Below are 17,658 nucleotides of genomic sequence, written 5' to 3'. Positions count from 1 at the left end.
AGAAAAGTTAAGAAATTCCTGACTATATGGGTTCTAGAAATTTCCTACAGAGAGTCCCCTTTAAAATGGCATTTCTTCTGAACTGCGTATTGCGATCAGAAAAATGTGATTTTCTGGACCATTTCTGGAAAAAAAATTTCCACGCATTGAGATAGGCGATTCCTTTTCTTGTCAGTAGCAAACCTGCCTTAAGGCCGAATTTTGAATACAGGTTTTTTTTACTGTTAGCTTCGGGAGTAAAGAGGGCCATTATAATATTGACAACATCATAAAGTAGCTGTTGCATCCATTTGAAACTTCAAATTTAGCAAGAAGCCATACCTGTTATTCACCATCTGCTCAGTGTTACCGCCTTTACCGAATTTCACCTAGGTCATGTGTTTTGTTTTCCGTAACATTTCGGAATGCCCAGTCATCGATTCAATACTAGGCCACAAACGTTTACTTTCGTGGTGGTCTAAAACCATCACAATAAGCATCGCAATCAACACGAAACAAAACATACCTTTTCTCAAGGGGCTAATTGGCTTGTTACCTCGGCATGAGAGATATTGGTGGTGCTCAGAGAAAGTAAACTCGCATTCCGGCCTGCACAAGCATCTTTTGAAGTACCAAACGCCAGACAAATCACACTCTCCAAAGTTTACAATCAAAAGAGGCCCAACGTTCGAAAAAGCAAAAAACAAATTAGCGATTTTGTGCCACGAGTTGGTGATGATTGAACGTGTTATTTTATTCGTCAGCAATAAATGCACATCGGCTTTGGCGGGCATGGGAAAACAGTCCTCAATATTACGCAGCACCGTGTGGAATGATTCGGGCTGTTTGCACTATGATCACTTTCTGGAAGAGGACGGAATTCCATTAGTTCGCGGTGTAGTATTTCGAAAATAAAAATGACTGAAATTTCCGATTTAGTAATGGTACAGGTAATTTCCGTTCGCAAAAATAAAAACTCCATTAGGGCACAATTAGGGGGGCTTGGTACGATAGATAAGCCTCAATCATCTGTAGCGATTTCTATTTTGTCTTGCCATAATGGATATCATGCTAGGCTTCCAGCAAATTGAGCTTTTCTCAATCTATTTATAGCTTATGCATTCATTATTTAATTACACTAGCTAACAGTGTTTTTTCGCAACAAATACAATAGACTTGAAGAAACTCACAATATTTCGTACTTCCACTTGCCTTACCATTAATCTTATAGAATGAATATCGCTTTGAATAAGAGAGCGTACTTTTTATGTTTATGAAAAATGCAATGATTTTTGTTTACAAAATCACAAATTTTAATTTAAACAAATCCTGTTTTTGTTGGGATCCAGATGCTATTCTTGGCTCGTGTCATTCACTTTGGGAGAGCTTTTTCTAATCCCACTTAAGCTTAAATTTGATCGCCATATGCGATTATATTGAAATGCTTCTCATTAGGAAGTTTTAGACGATTTGGCCGAGAAATACCTCCCATGTCAAAGTGAATCATGGAAGTACGCAAAGTAAATCATGTTTCATTACCCTTGTAGTTATTCTTTTGCTCCGTTTAAATCTCAAAACAGTAGAACAAAAATGGTTTAAAATCCGTTTAATGCATGGAAATGGAAATATGATGTACAAGTTATTCTAAACTTAACTTAAAATTTGACTGTTCATAGTGTTATGAGATTTTGGTTGTGAAAATTCAATTTACTTAGGAAATATAGCTTGAAAACATTTTTGCATTAATTTTCAAAGTCAGAATTAAAATTTACAATTGCTTAACAAAACAATGCAATTCTAATGGTAATATGAGATTTAGTAAACATGTGAATTCCTTTTTTTTCAAAAACCATGCCTAAAATACAAATTCAGGAGGGTATATCATGCTCAGAGGTGAAACCTGTAGCTGTAGAATAAGAAAAAGACTTCCTGCTATACTGCCCATTTTTGCAAGGTCGACGTAAGCGCCATAGAAAATTACTACATTCGAACTACAATATTCAGCGTATGTATGCAAATGTTCACTTTTAACACAATTATGATTTGAATTCTTTCCGAGAAACACTATACAATTTTTTCACATATGAAAATAACTACTCATTTGGATTTTCACATCCACCAGGCGGGGACGGACCTGGTGTAGTGGTTAGAACACACGCCTCTCACGCCGAGGTCCTGGGATCGAATCCCATCCCCGAGATAGTCACCAAAAAATTTTAGTGACGACTTCCTTCGGAAGGGAAGTAAAGCCGTTGGTCCCGAGATGAACTAGCCTAGGGCTAAAAATCTCGTTAATAAAGATAGAAAAAAAAAAAACATCCACCAGGCGAAACGATATATCGACGTGCAATTTGTTTTTTTTTTTTTCTCTCACGAAATGCTAATCGATCAATTATAAATCTGGCGCAGCGTTAGTTATAATTGTAAAAATATTAGTCAAATCCATTGAAAATTTGTTCTTGCACCAGCTGATTTGCAAACTCGTCAACCGAATCGAAATTATACGCGGAGAGGAGAAAAATCGTGGCAGTTGGTTCGAAACACGTCTGTTTGCACGGGCGGCTTGCTGCGATCTCCTTCAAAGTAAGTAGGTAGTTTGTCTTTTCACATATTTTTTTTTATAAAATTCTAGTGCATTTCTGCATGTCAAACTCATTTATCACTACAGCACAGATAAACTATTTTACTTCTATTGACCACCTAAAAAATTGAATAGAATTCAATCAGATTCCCGTGTATATTCCAAGAATGACTGTTTTGTGGTTACAATTGATAATGTGATATACGCAACTTGGTATTTTTCGGAATTTCCGCTAAAACATAATTTTACTGTCTACTAATCATGTATTGAAAAAAGGTTCCATGCCGAGGATAAACATCATCTCCCTAATGAAAACCAGAAAGGCGATACTTTAACTGAAGTTTTACTTATTCTTTCGCCGTTCTCGTTTTCAGACAGAAATGCATTCTGCTTTGTGTCAGGAACGACCTCATTATTAATTCCAAACAGCTGAATGTGTCTGGCAGGGAATTGCCAATGAAAAAAAAAATCTAAAAACGAAAAGACAAATTCAAGCCCAAGTCAAAGTGCATTCTGAATGCGTGATCGTGCTGTGTTGTTTGCTTCTGCAATGGAAAAAAAACGAGACCTCGTGTGCTGCCCATATGCAACAATCACATCCGTAGTGACTCTGAATTCATGTCATGTTCTTATTGCTAGACTGAAAGGCTTACGAACGGCAGTAAAGGAAGTTTCTATCGCCTTCAATACGGAAGTTATCGCCCTCGTCCGACCAACGTTCCACCCTTTTCTATGAACGATTATCGATTCAAAAATTGAATAACAGAATACACAAATCCGATCATCGGTTAGTCATCACTATATTAAAACGCTTCAAACTGTTGGACGCAGGACTACTTAAACAAATTGTCAAAAACTTACTGTCAAGGCGCACATAACTAAGCTGAATGATAATGAAAATAAGTTTATGCATGAATTTTGAATGTTCTCCTTCATCGTAGTTTACACCCTCTGTATTTTTGTGCACTTTGATATCGCTTCTTTGAAAACATCAAACATGTGTTTAGAGCTAGCTTTTAGGGTCATGCTCCTTTTTCCGTGTTCTTCTTGTGCTCTTTATTGATGAAGCTGTTCATGCAATATTCTTTCCCTAGTAACACAACTTGTTTTATAAATGTATAAAATACTTGATTCATTTGAATATGGGTAACCTTATTTTGTATACTTATATCACCGAAACAGCGCAAAAATGGCGACTTAAAAAACATCTTTCATGTCATAGAAGATTTTTCCCAATACATATTTAGAACATGCAATCATGTGTTAAAGATGTATTGCATAGCATCACTTATACTAACTAGTTATATTAAAGCTAAGAAGATGTATTGTTTTACAAACAACATCTATTTTTGTTTTGACAGCATCAGTTCAAAACAAAATCGAAATAATGAAAGCGAAAGTTTTTTTTCCTCTTTACGAATTGCTCATGGTCAAAATATTTTAATAACCGATGATTATTAACCACTCTTCTATTGATTTTAAATAGTGTACAAAAAACAATGTGGTGCTCTAGATTTATTGTGAAGTGTACAATTTTATAAATTGTAAATTCATGCACTTCACATGAAATGGAAGAACATAACAAAATATCCTAAAAATATGTATGCCTTCATAAAATTTTTCAGCGGATCAATTCCCAATGCCAGAAACATAATATGGCGTCTTCCTCATGAAACCTGCAGTGCCATTAAAAAATGTTCGGATGTTTATCGTTTAAATATTCTAAACTTTCTACGAAAATTTGCCTACTATGTAATATCCGCACCGAACTTCCCTGGATAACACACTACTTGTGGAAAATCACAATGTGTTTAGTGCGCTCACTTTTGGACTCACATTTGGACAGCATAAATCAAACGACTTTATATACTTTGTCGTGGAAGTTTTTTTGACCGTCAATGTTGCCCCCGGCAAATTTTTATTATGCATTCGTGGCATCTGAAGCGCTTTTATTGTTCGTTTGATCAACGTATTTAAGTCACCATAACATGCATAAATCTCAAACCATCAAGTAGGCTCAAACAAGTGTTTATAATGCACTACTGACGTTTTACATAACATCTCATTTTGTATCCAATGGTTGCGAGTTCGAAACGGGATTAAACTTTTTTAATTTTCATCAATTTTTTGTGGCATTGTATTTTCGATTGCAAAAGCGTGGAAAAGTCGTGAGTAATGCATAAATAGCTTTGATAGGTGTACAACGATTTCTAAAGTTGATACCAGCTGAATATTGTCGTTTTGTCACCTTTTCAATTTGGATCTAAAACTTTCATCAACATACGGGAGAGGGTTCAAATGGCCCGGGTCAATGTGAAAAACTTGCATGATGTTGATGCATCTTCATCAAGTTTAAATATCGTCAAAAAATAGTTGAAAATACATTTTAAAAGCATGCACTTCGATAACGTTAACATGTGAGGATAGAATCCTAATAAAGTTATATTATCGTTCACAGAGCTGCAATAATACGAAGACAATTTGTTTTATTTCTATTTTATGATCTTACATGACAAGTTTTAGAATACTTTATTATAGCTCTTATATAACACAAGATGTTATATATTACACAAATAAAGCTTCAATATAACAAAATCTATTATATGCTGTGAAACAGATGTATTTGGGTTGTCGTTTCTTTGAAATAGTTTTATGTAAAGATGTACCTATCGTAAATAAAACATCAATAAATTTTAATCATATAATTCATATATTTCTCATCGATATATTTATGATGTCATTATTAACTAAGCCATCACATTGCAGTTTGAACCAGCCTTATCAGAATTTAATGTAATAGCTGCAACATATTATTATTAAATTTGTAGAGTAATGTGGGGTAAAAGATTGACGTTAGTGCTGTAATCATTTGTTACAGAAAAACACAAATAACTCACAGTAAACCTTCAACATATTGGCTAAAATAAGGCTGAATTAACTTGTGCCAAAATATTAACCCATATTTAGTTATAATAGTTCAAAATGAATTGTCTTAAACGAATTTTTGCCCCAACGGTGAGACACGAGTTCGAATCTAGTGTGGGGCAAAAGTTTGCCGGCCAAAGCACAATATATCGATACTTTTATGGCAGGCATACTTTTTAACAGACATAAACTTATGTTTAAAGAAAATTGCATATTAAATATACATGAAAAACATGCCCAAAACAGGGTTAATTGTAATTCATCCAAAAAAAGGAGTTTTTTTTTGAAAAACTATGTTAAAACGTGAAATATTGGTGACTTTTTCCACATTATTAGGCACATTTCACTAAATTCAAAAATAATGTGTGGATTTAGGGCCATTTTCATTTTTTTCCGCGATATAACCGCACTATGGGCCAAACTTGGTTTCCAAGCATTTATGCAAAAACTAATACACCTCAAATCATCTAAAAACCATTACATAAAAAAGTGAATAAAATTATTGTTTTGTTGCATGTAATGAAAGTTCGATCTAAAAATACAATATTCACATCTAAAAACAACAAAGAGCCATAAATTTTCAAAATCTCATTCAATTTCTATAATATTTTGAGTAAAAGTCGCTTACTTAAATAGCATTTGAACCATCTTAAAAATAGACTCTTACCCCACTCGAACTTTTGCTCGACTTTACCCTATACTTCTAATGGTGAGAAAGAAAATAAAGGTTTGAATGTTGACTGACTTACCAATTGATAAACGCCGAATGTACAATCTGTTGAAGAAACAAGAAAAATAAGTTAGAAAAAAACATTGATTTACACAAAGAATAAAGCACTCATTTTTTATCACGATGTGCAACATATTTTTTTATGAAATTAAACCCTTGAAAGGAGGTATGTGTTACTTCGGAATATTCATATAGGGATTGAATTATATAGGGATTAGGAATTAGGGTACATTTTGAAACATGCAAAACGAGCTTGTCATGAGATAGACAAAAAAACAAAAATACTTTTTTTGGTGTTCAATGTTTTAAATTGGAGTTTATTCCTGTTAACCCTGTATATATAGTTGTAAATGTAACGTAAAGCTTCCAAACAAAACTTTTTTATAATTTCTAGATTTTTCGAAAATTTTCAATGCTTAGTTAAAATTTGTTGATTTCTTTTAATTCTGTAGAAAACTTTGCAATCTTCATAGAGTGTTCCACAAAAGAGCTTTAATATATGAGATATTTGTTACAAAATAAACTAGGGTCGTTGTGCATTACAGATTAAGGAAGCATCTTGGTAAATTAGAAGTAATCTTTCTTACATCGATTTTTCATTCAATTTCTCGGTGTTACCGAGATTTGACCCGTCTATCTAAAAGGTAGGACAAGTGCGACTCTATTTTTATGGCTCACAGAGATAGGGTAAGTCTTCCCTTAGTTGTGGGTGTTCCTATAGTTGCGGTACTGCTGTTTTCACTGATTTCATTGCATTAGCTACAGAACCGACACTGCCAATCGACGTATTGGCTTGTTGATACACGGAATAGTTGAAAAGAGCGTTCAAATTGCTTTAAAACTGATGAAATTACACTAAAATTGCTAAAACTTGTCCCACTTGTACCGATAGTTGCGGTAAAGTGTTCCTATAGTGGAGGTTCCCATAAGAAAACAACAGATACCGCAACTATAGGAACACAAATTAAAAATATACCGCAACTAAAGGAACAGTGTACCAATAGTGGAGGTATTATTTTTCACTGACATGCCGTGGATTACTGTGATGAAATTATTTTTCTCATTAAGTAAATGGTCGTTACTTCCCGTTATAACATTAACATGTACATTAATTGCGCTTCTTGAATTTAGACGATTAAATGCTTTGCGTTCTTAAAGAACGATAATAATCCTGTTTGACGCAAACAAACACAAAATGTTTTGACGTGTTTTCAATGTGGTTTATGATTGAAATACATTGATGACCCGATTTTGTCAGCCCCTTTTTCAAAACATTTTTCAGCTCTCCTTCAAAAAGAGAACAAGTTATCAGAATACTTTCTTCACTGAGTTACGCATATTCATAGTAACTTCAACTGAGTTGAATAAGATTTGGAGAAAATGTGATAATAAAATCGTGAGCGTAAAAAGTTTTCCGTTAAAAGGTGCTGACAAAATCGGGTCAGTACTGTATTTCTGTCACTATTAGCGTGAGCAGGCGATTTTTAACAAAAAGTTCAAACATGAGATCTCACATGAGATTGATTATCATGATGTCTTCCAACATTGTCTCCATGCAAAATTGGACAAAAATAAAGCCATCCTTAGGGGAATTCGTAAATGAATCTTAGGATAAATTTTAGGAATTTATATACATTCTTGGATGCATTCAATTGAGATATTCGAGAGGAAAGTGGGTTGGATGAGTAATGTAGGCGAGAATTATGAAAAAGAATGAAAAAGAATCATCAGGAATCTCAAGAGATATCCGCAGGGTATCTAAAGACGAGTGTTGACTGAATTACTGGAATAAATCTTCAATTTAATCATAGAAAAAAAGGCAACATCCTTAAAATAATGCCTGGAGCAGTTTTGAGTGTGAATAGTATCTTTTGAGAAATTTCTAAAGGAATACTTTGTTCCATAATTGAAAAAAACCGTGAGAAATGCTTAAAATAGTTTATAGAGCAAAAATTTGTAAAATGTATCGATAATCCATTAAGAAATTCTCATCGATAATCCATTAAGAAATTCTCATAGTCCAAACCCGTTAACTGAGCCCATAAAGTGTTACGGTAAGTATATGATAAATCTTTCCCTCAATATTTGTATCGAAAGATTTCGATGCAGCAGTTTTCAAAAGAAATTGATCGTCGCGTTTAATTGAAAGGCAATGTCAAAGTATGTCCATAAAATTTCATGGGTGTTCTCACATGCCCCTGAAATTGCTATCGATTCCCACAAGATCTTTCACCATCGCTTCAAATATGAGCAAAACCCTCCACTCCCGGGCAAGTGCAAATGCATTTTCTAAAAATAGGATGATTTGTAACGTATCGGGAATCGCAAACTGGATTCCCGACAAGAAAGAGCGCCCATGAGCAAAATGACGCAAAAAAAACTCGTCAAATGTTGGGTGCTGCTGGTTCCTATACTACTGGTGTGACGTGGTTGGGCGACATATTTTTCGAATTTTATTACATCGTTTCAGCGATGATGATCACGATTCTATCTCTCGGGACGTCACGGTGACACCAAATAAGTAAGAAGTATACTCGTTGCAAACCATATTTATTGAATAGGATTTTAATTAAGTCAAAGTCGAATTAGATGACATTGACATTAGCTATTCGAGCCAATTTATTAACCACGAGTCACAATGAATTAGGATAGGGCTAATTAACGTAACGTAATAAATGGAATACAGTCAGGTCTCCTAATTGAACGCTGCCACCTTACGCCTAACACAATTTCTGAGCTGTCGCCCATTCGATACAGGTGAAATTCGTTCATAGGGGCTGTCCATTAATTATGTAAGGGTTTTAGGGGGGGGAGGGGGGTTTTGAGATTTCTTACGCGCCATACAATTTAATTATAATTTCCATACAAAAAATCTTACCATGGGGGGAGGGGGGGTTGAAAAATCCCGAAAATTGTCTTACGTAATTAATGGATCGCCCCATATTAGGTATGTTTCAGAAACAAACCAAGAATCATCTTCATCCCATTTAAAAAGGTTGAGATAATGCGGTGGAAAGAAAGTTGGGGGCAACGTCTTATAGGAAACCTGACTGTAATATCTCGATCAGAAGAACTACAGTGAAACCTCCATGAGTCGATATTGAAGGGACCATCGACTCATGGAAATATCGAGTCATGGAACAGCAATCCCTTGGAAAGCTGCTTCTAGGGACCATCATAGTAACCATGAAATTTTGTTTTTAGTATGGTTCCATGAGTCGATATCGAGTCATGGAGCATCGACTCATGGAGGTATCACTGTATTATTAAATCATGATCGTTAACATGAGCATGATCATAGATTACCGTACAATCAAAGTTGCTCAGAAATTCGAAGAGTGGGACTTGGGATTAGCTAACCATTCTCAATTTGCACAAATCGAGAGCTCAAAATTTAAGGTGAAGATGAATCGAAGCCAAACCTCAAATTTTCAAAAGCACAAATCTGGAGAACCGAATACCTGTTTGATTGTTCACCACCAGCTAGTGACCAATCGATTAAGTTTTCAGCTTAAGGGGGCATGATCCGTCATTGCTTTCGGAATTTTCATAAGCAGTTTTTTTAGTTCCAAATCAAGAAAATTTACAGGAAAATATGTTCACTGTATTCTATTCTCCAACTGAAACACAGTGAACACATTTTCATCGAATAATTTTTAGTTTTGAACAGAAAAACTGCTTTTGAAGTTTCGATGATGATGATGATTACGATGACGGAGCGTTGAGCGTTAAATAGATGTTTGGTTTTCCAGATCCGTGCTCTTGAAAGTTTGAAGTTTGGCTTCGATTCATCTTCACCTTAAAAGTCAATAACGGCACCAGCCACGTCCTTACAGTCATCGGGGAGGGGAAGGAATGTTAGTTAGACAGAGAACCATCTCGAGTATACTCTGCATCTTCACAGTTGTTATGGAAAGGATTTTGGGATATAGTAAGGATCTGAAAAGCAGCCCCCTCAAGAGCGATAAAAAGATCAAGCACTACTCTAAAAACAGCGTTATTAGGTCTTTACAATAAGTGTTTGAGAACAATTTTCGACTAGTTTTTTGTATTCCGGTTACTACTAGCGGTCTTCTTCAGTTTTAGCAGCAACATATCCAAAAAGATTTAGTGGATGTGAGCTACTGCCCAGTTGTTCTAACTTAGAACTTCTAAGCCTCTAGAGCGTATAAAAAACGCGAGACTAAATTTTGAATTTTAAGGAGTAATTGTCAAAAACGTTGAGTTTTAGTACATAAACGTTGTACAGTCAACTCTCCGTAACTCAATATTGAAGGGACCATCCAGTTAGGGAGAGATTTTTGCACGGGAGTGTAGAGAGTTAGATTCCAACAACTTTTAATATTAAGCAGAAAATGGAAACTCGCAAAACGGCGGCTACTTTTCTGAAGTCCAAAGATCCGAGTATGAGTCATATGTTTTGGACAGCTCATCAAATGCATGGAATGAGGGTTGAACGCTTGATTTTGCCGTGGCAAGACACGCCGCTAAGCTTAGCACGAATACAAACCTACTCCTCAAGTAGCATGAGTATGGCATGACTCAAAAAAAATCTTCAGCGTGCAGCAGTTACCGTTTTGCTTCGAAATCCGGACACTTAAGCACTTTGGAGCATTAAACAGTGGTTTCGTTTATACATTTGGAGTCTAATGAATATTTTTTTCTGTTTATTATCGAAATAAATATGATTTTCGCCTGTTAGTTGAGTAAAAAAAGCTTAAAATTTGGAATAAATCACTAAAAATATAGAAAAAGGAAGATGCGTTATGCTTCGAAATCCGGACACTCTTTGGAGAGTGTTTCGAAATCCGGACACTTTTGCTTCGAATTCCGGACACTTGGATATTATCATTAAATAACATTTTTGAAAAAATACATGTAAATAAAGCATGTTAAATGTTATTTTTCTTTGGAAGTAATATTCCTATTTGTTTTGCTTTATATTAAATATCTACAAAATTACACAAACCATTTAATCAGTGTGTAACAGCAGGTCTTGATCCTTTTAATTTTTTCGTAGACTCTTACGTTCGTTATTTTTAATTTTAATTGCTAAGTAATTGTTTATTGGTTACCAAAATTCACAGTTGTGTTGAAGTACCAATGGTGTGTGATAAATTAATATACCCGTCGTTGGGAATTTAATATGCATCAGCAATCTATTTTCGGTAGTTTAATCTCCAAATGAAATCTAAACTCTATGCAGAACATAGAAGAATGCAATTTAAAAAAAAGGCGGGTTTCAACAATTCCTTTACCTGGTATTTGCACTGTTGATGTTTTTGTAGGTCCCAAATAAGTGATGCTACAATAATCGATGGTTCCTATTCTCAGCAGATAAATAAAACCATTGAATATGCAATGAGGTAATCCGTTGAGTATGTTCACTTTTAATAACCAATGAGTGGTTGTGGTTTGACATTTAAATAATTAACTTAAAATAGTATGTAGTTAACTTACTCAAATATGTTGCTTTTTCGTTGTACGCACAATTGACTTATTGTGAGCGAAGGTACTGGAGCACATATACCGTGTTGATTCTAAGTGTGCGGATGATTTGAATCCCGGATACCGACCTTGAATCACCCAAAAAATATTGTTTCGACACTTTTTATGCTTGGAGAATGTAGAAGACATCGTAATTATGGATTCTAGGTAAACAAATAGAATTTGGATCAAAAACACCTTGAAAAAGACCAGTTTCCGGCTTTCAAAGCGACCGGCAATTCGATGCAGCACGGTATCGTACTATTTCATTGCACAATTTGATTTCTCTGTCCATGTGGGATCGAAAATCGGAGTATCACTTTGTAGTTCAATACGTTTTTAAGATAAATATTTACTTCACAATTTCTTCAATAAAACAATCAAGACTAGAACTGGTTCCATTGTAGAACAACTATGCTTTAAAAACTGAGTTTCTCATCTAATTGTCAGAACATTTGTTGAATCATATAAAACAGGTATATGTTTATTCTCATATATATATTGTTATAACACATTATCATATCATTATCATCATATAAATGTGTTTTGAAGTCATTCACAGTTCATCTTCACATTGGGAAAAAAACACATTAAAAATCAATTTAAGACTAACAACAATTTCTATTCGTTAACCATGTATGGAACTTAGCTATATAGTTCAATTACGTGAGTTTGATTAGCTTTTCTTCAAGATTAAGCACTTTCACGTCATTTGAAACCACCAGGCACTAGGGAACATATCAGATTTCTATAATAAACATATCAAGAGTTAACGGTAGTGTCCAAATTTTGTTTATTACTACTTACCAGAAGTTTTAAACATGAGCGTCCGGCATTTGAAACATATCAGAATTTTGCTTCGAAATCCGGACACCTGCAATTTGTATTAAAAACACGCAATTTATCCATTTTCAAAACAATTCCACTACATGTCTCACTTACTCGAATACAATATCAACCGTTTAGAACATAAAACAACGTGTATAAGCTTTTAAACTTTGAAGGAAGAATAAATTCAACTGAATCTTAACCAACTGGCTAAGCAGTGCAAAAACAAGTACGTTCGATGACAAGCGATTATGTTTTTCATGTTTTTCCGGTAATTTTCGCCACCTACTACGATGCCAATACATTTGAAATGTTCAATTTTAATGTATTATTTGATTGGAATGCTAACATTTACATTTGATGTTATTTTCAACAGCAGAAAATGCTGAAATTGATCAGAGTGTCCGGCTTTCGAAGCGTCCGGGAATTCGATGCAAAACGGTATAAGAAAATTACTGGAGCGAAAACAAAATATATCACTTCAATTTAGCTTCACTCGATACTGCTGCATGTTTACTTGTTCCGCGTGGTACTTTTGTCTCTTTCCATGCTTCTTCTATTTTTCCCAGTAGTTCGGGCCTCCAGAACAACATCGCTAGGCTCGAGAGGGACTGCCATTCGGATTTCAAATTGCATCTATGGAATGGGGGAGTGTTTGTCGGTTCTACACACGACACCAGACCAGAGGCTTCGAGACCTTACAGAGGAAAATAACAAATGTCACTTGAATAATCGCCTCTTATGCTATTTGATGTCTGTTCCCTGGAGGGAATTGATGTTAATATTGTGTAAATGGGTGAACGCGTAGCTGTTTCAATTAAAATATCTTTATTAGGTTAGCGAGCAACTTAACAAACTTGATTTTAAACTAATGGGTGACGGGGTTTGAGGTCTTCCTTAACTTAATAGTATCATGGACAACTTTAGGTTTAGACCAGTGATGCATTTAAACGCGGTCAGTTCGCGTTCCAGTTCATTTTTTGGAACGGAGTGATCAAGTAGGCTTGCTCATTGTGCAGTTCAAAAATTTGAACTCTAGTGGGCCAAAATTTGAACGCAGATTGTTCTCACAGATTTCACCGCATCTTACCGGGCCAAATTTGTTTATATGGTGATCTAAGCAAGACATACTATATTTGTTTATGATTGAATTGATTTTATTATTGTTTCAAGAAATGTGTTCCAAGTGAATACCCAAATCTATGCTTTAATTACCATTGTGGTGCATTGCGATCTGAATTGGGCGTTCGAGAGCAGCGGTAGGCTCCGGCTCGCGAATTCACTGTCTACTACGTTCTCGTGCAAAATTTGAACTTACTCCGTTCAGTTTTGGCTCGCGTTCAGTTCAAAATGCATCACTGGTTTAGATTAGTTCAAAATAATAACACAATCGCCAAAGAACGTGAATCAGATGAATTCAATTGAAGTTACAAATTTTCGTTTAAGCAAAATTTATTTTTGTTATAAAAGTTTTATGTAAATAAAAATTACTAAAAAACAAATGTCTGCATCTTATTTTGACTTTCAACTGAACAATTGATTCACATGATTGATGCAATGTTCAAAACCACCAAGTTGGTGTAAAATTTACTCATAAAATTGTTATTGAATTACAATGTAATGGATCCAAATATTTTTTAAATTGGAATGCTCGTTCTTTGTATGGTAAAGAGGACGATCTGTTTAATTTTATATAGCATACATAAAGCAGTTATTACTGAAGCTTATTAGAAACCTGGATCCAAACTCAAAAGAGATCCTAACTTTTTTGTTTATCGTAATGATCGACTTGACAGGGCATGTGGGGGAATTGCAATCATCCTTCACAGGCGTATAAAACATCAACTTTTTTCGTCATTTGAAACCAAACTTGAAGCAAGAGGCATTACAACACCAAAATGTGAAGTAAAATTCGATTCCGTGATTATAGACTATGATCTTAAACTCTCAATCCGTCCTAAAAAAAACGTGAAGAGAAGGCAATTTCAACGCACTCGCGATCCTGATAAAAATGATATGGCAGAATCTGCAAAAAGTAATTGAAAAACGATTTTCTCGTTTAGGAAACACAAAATTTTAAAATGAAATTTCTCAATTGGACCCTGCTCTAAACCCTTTTTGGAAATTATCTAAAATAAAAAAAAAAAACTCAAAAGCCAATTCCGGCATTGAAAGAGGAAAACAAATTATTACTTACTAATAGGGTAACGACTGTTTATTTCGTTCTTAAACGCTAACAGTTGGCGCCAGCGGCAAAAGGAACTGGCAACAACCTATCGAACATTCAGTTTCTTTCACTGGCCGCTGAGCGACGACACTGTTGTTTGTATTCCACCCACTGATCGCGCTACGTTGGATTCTCAAATTTCTCAAACTTTCAACACAAGCGCATGGAAGAATGGTAGTCGGAGGACTGTCAAAACGTATGGAAAATAATGAAAAACGTAAACTACTTGCAATTAGGAACCTGGATCAAAATAGTAGTGATAAGAAATCAAGTGTAAAGTAAATACATAACTATTTGTGTTTAGTTAATCTTCCGTGATGCTTTCTTTGCTTCAGGATTTCATTTTTACTACCACTGAAAAAGAGCCATCTATTGGCTTTTCAGTTTTGAATATCGCCCTATTGCGAAAAAGCTCAAAAACTTGCTAAGCAATTTGAAGGGGGGAAAATGTTTTAATTTAGGACTTACTAGTCCAATTGAAATTCAAGTTACTCAGGACTTCGAAAATATTCTCAATCAAGAGAACGTTTTCGGAAAAGCCTGGGAGACTGATTTGGAAGAAGTGAGAACTATAATTAAAAAATTCAAAAATATGAAATCTCCTGGCGATGATGGAATTTTCTACATCCTCATCAAGAAACTTCCAGAAAGTAGCTTAACATTTTAGTTGATATATTTAACAAATGTTTTCAATTAGCATATTTTCCTGACAAATTGAAAAATGCTAAGGTTGTTCCAATTTTAAAACCAGATAAAAATCCTGCAGAAGCTTCTAGCTATCGTCCAATCAGTTTGCTTTCCTCCATCAGTAAACTTTTTGAAAAGGTTATTTTGAACAGAATGATGGCCCACATCAACGAAAATTCAATTTTTGCCAATGAACAGTTCGGATTCCGCCATGGACATTCGACCACTCATCAACTTTTACGTGTAACAAATTTGATCCGTTCCAACAAATCTGAAGGCTATTCTACTGGTCTTGCTCTTCAAGACATAGAAAAAGCATTCAACAGCGTTTGGCATGAAAGGCTTGCTTGTAAAATTAAAAAAACTCTAATTTTCCAACATGCATTGTTAAAATAATTCAAAGTTACATATCTGTCAAATCGTACACTTCAGGTTAATTATCAGAACTCCAGATCTGAAAGACTTTCTGTAAGAGTCAGTGTTCCTCAAGGCAGCATATTGGGACCAATATTATACACAATTTTCACATCTAACTTACCTGAGTTACCTCAGGGATGTCAAAAATCCTTGTTTGCGGATGACACAGGCCTCTCCGCCAAAGGACGAAGTCTACGTGTCATCTGTGGTCGATTGCTAAAAAGTTTGGATATTTTTTCTTCATACTTGCAAAAATGGAAGATTTTTCCTAATGCTTCCAAAACTCAACTTATAATATTGTTACATAAACCAAAAGCTTTTCATTTGAAACCTTCAAGTAGACATGTTGTTACGATGAGAGGGGTTCCAATAAATTGGTCGGATGAAGTTAAGTATCTTGAGCTCATGCTAGATAAAAAAAAAAATTTTCAAACACATTGAGGGTATTCAATCCAAATGTAACAAATATATAAAATACGAGTATACCCCATTAGGCATAAAGACGTTAGGCATAAGGACGTTACGCATAAGTATGTTAGGCATAATGGACGTTAGGCATAAAGACATCAGGCATAATGGATGTTAGGCATAAAATACGTTAGGCATAATGGACGTTAGACATAACATAACCTGCGTGTGTGTCATTCAAAACTCTTCTCATATCGAAAATTGTTCGGGTCCATTTACACATTCCATTACGTTGATGGGGGTGGGTGGGAGTCCTTAAGATGTAACAGCTCATAAAAAATAGCACAAAATTCATACAAAAAGCGTTACGAGGGGGTAGGTTAATTGGTTGATTATAAATTACTAATTCCGGTGTAATGAAATTTGACAATATGGAAGAAGGTAGTTATCATGGTCAATGTTATCATTCTTAAGTCCAGTTCAATCCATTTATATTTGCGATATGCAAGTGTTATTTATTTCTAGAGATGTATAGTTTGGGGAGTATATGACATTTTTGTTATATTTTTCTTACATAATTGCGTTAATTCTAAAGAAGGGAAATCTTCCATGTAATTATTAGTACATATAATGCACATGATTAAATTAAAGACAACAATCTAGATTCAAGTCAAAAATTCATGTTGTGATAGGTGACATTATCTTCAGCATTAAGGTTCTAGTTGTGTGACTCACCGCGAGTGACGTGAGACGACTAATGCTAATCAAATGGGAGCGAGTCGACAATTGTCACCTCACACGCCGCGCAGAATAAGCACAAATGTGGTGAAAACAGTTCCTTTGCCTCTACTGGAATTTTTGATGATTTTAAAACAATTTTGATCAGCCACATATGAAAGCATTGCCAAAAGCACCTTGAAAATATTTGAAATTCGTCTAGTTTAAAAAGTAAAATTAGATTTCAAAATCAATTTAGCAGTCAAGCTCAAATTTAACATAGCATAATATGCAGCATTCAGCATGACGTGCATTTTTTGATGGAAATATTTACATCTACAGTTCCAATAACTATTAGAACACCAAGAATCCACAAAACAACATATTATTGGAAAAAGGTGCCTTTCTTACAGTCATTAAATTGACCGTTTAAATATTAAGAATAGCCTATGATTCAAAGAAGGGAAAATGTATGATGAAAGTATTAAGAGCGATAGTGACATAAATTTTTGAATAAGTATTTCTCGAAAGAACAGTTTAATTATAAAAGAAGAAAAAATTTCTGTTTAAAACATTAGCACCACTAGCTCCAATAATTGTATCGACAGTCTAACTATAAAGAACTGCCTTCAATTTAAAGAAGGGATAATCTATGATGAAAATTTTGCCAAT

General features: G+C 34.7%; 1 protein-coding gene across 6 annotated transcripts in view; it reads right to left on the bottom strand.

Annotated features, from left to right (window-relative positions):
- Positions 1 to 17,658, bottom strand: part of LOC5578659 (protein singed) — a 126,883-nt gene that overhangs the window by 90,067 nt on the left and 19,158 nt on the right. For all 6 annotated transcript variants that reach the window (XM_021848835.1, XM_021848850.1, XM_001663950.2 and 3 more), the window contains one exon: positions 6,235 to 6,260. The gene's annotated coding sequence lies outside the window, so the exon portion shown is untranslated. The remainder of the gene's footprint in view (positions 1 to 6,234; positions 6,261 to 17,658) is intronic.

Source organism: Aedes aegypti, chromosome 1 (genome assembly GCF_002204515.2).
Source record: "Aedes aegypti strain LVP_AGWG chromosome 1, AaegL5.0 Primary Assembly, whole genome shotgun sequence".
In the NCBI taxonomy this organism is placed as follows: Eukaryota; Metazoa; Arthropoda; class Insecta; order Diptera; family Culicidae; genus Aedes; species Aedes aegypti.
This window is presented reverse-complemented; position numbering and strand designations above follow the sequence as displayed.